The sequence below is a fragment of the Pteropus medius genome, unplaced genomic scaffold (assembly GCF_902729225.1).
Source record: "Pteropus medius unplaced genomic scaffold, Ma_sr-lr_union100, whole genome shotgun sequence".
NCBI classification, from domain to species: domain Eukaryota; kingdom Metazoa; phylum Chordata; class Mammalia; order Chiroptera; family Pteropodidae; genus Pteropus; species Pteropus medius.
Genome location: NW_024344372.1, coordinates 1,040,106 through 1,041,471, shown reverse-complemented (window position 1 = coordinate 1,041,471; position 1,366 = coordinate 1,040,106). Strand labels below are relative to the sequence as shown.

General features: G+C 38.4%; 1 pseudogene; it reads right to left on the bottom strand.

Moving 5' to 3' along the window:
* Positions 1–658: 658 nt before the first annotated feature.
* On the bottom strand, positions 659–777 carry LOC120608692 (uncharacterized; annotated as a pseudogene).
* Positions 778–1,366: the final 589 nt, after the last annotated feature.

The following is a 1,366-nucleotide window of genomic DNA, read 5'->3' as shown; positions in this document are numbered from 1 at the left end:
GCTGGGGAAAGTTAAGTGAAGTTGGAAGAGAATCATTCTGACAGGATAGGTGTTAAGACTAAGCACTCGTGTGATGGTGTGTGATGATGTGGGGGCCCAGAGCACTGGCTGTAATTGAAAACCTGAATCTCTCTTTTGTAATACAAATTGACAGTAAAGGCCTCATTCTAAAGTTGTTTTCAGTATATATAGGAACTTCTTATAGTAAAGGCACCAATATGAAATTTTTTGTTTTCATTCAGTAGACTATTGACAAGCAGGATCTATGTGGCTTTTTCAGCTTGGAATTGAATGAAAATACCAGCTACATGGCTTGGGTTCTGACTGTGGGAAAGCATATATTTTAGTAATAAAGAAGTATTGGCAGTCAAAAAATTCAAAGGGTAACCACTCCCTAGCGGTGGGAATGGAGCTGTGTTTCTAAATTTAACACTTGAAGGGCTTCCTGTGACTAAAGAATACCATGAAACATGATTTATGTGTATAAAAGTCCATTGTTATTTTGAGACAGTTCCTAAACAGCATCTACAAATTTAGCTGGACTTTAGATCCTCAATAAAATGATAAACTTTATTGATATCAGTCTTGCTAAATCTGTGACTTCCAGCTACTCAGCTGAGGCTACAGTTTTTCGTTTTTGTTGTTGTTGTTGTTTTTATACCTATAGCACCTGGTATTCCTAGGTGGTCTCCTATCCACGTACTAACCAGGCCGGACCCTGCTTAGCTTCTAAGATCAGATGAGATCGGGCACGTTCAGGGTGGCATGGCCTTAAGAGTACATTAGGGGATGAGATCAGGATATGAATACAGATCTAGCTTACTTGAGACATTATGATCATGATTCCTGTCAGAATCATGAGCAATGGATAAGTGGCCTTATTTGGTTACACCTCTTGGATAGAACCAAAGAATTATCTACTTACATCTAGGAAAACCAATCAGTCAATCAATGAACCAGCCTACCAATCATCTAGCAAATTTACCTGAATACCAATCAACCAACCCACAAACTAACTGACTGACTGACCGACCAACCAAACAGCCAACCAAATCAATTAAATTCCACAAACAAATTCTTAAGCTCTTTGTACCAGATACTATGTTAGGTGAAAATAGTATACATTCAATAAGGTAAAGTCTCTGGCCTTGAGGAAGAGATAGACGTTTAAGGAAATAATCTTAACATTATATGATACATGATAAAATAGAGGAAACCATGTTTTCTGCCTGGAAATAGCGGTGACATGGGGGACAGGTCCAGGTAAGATACAGAAAGGAGATGACATTTCAACTTTGTTTTAAAGAATGAGTCAAAATGGCGAAATAAGCCTCTCCAGACCTAGGTGACAGCATGAGCAAGATCA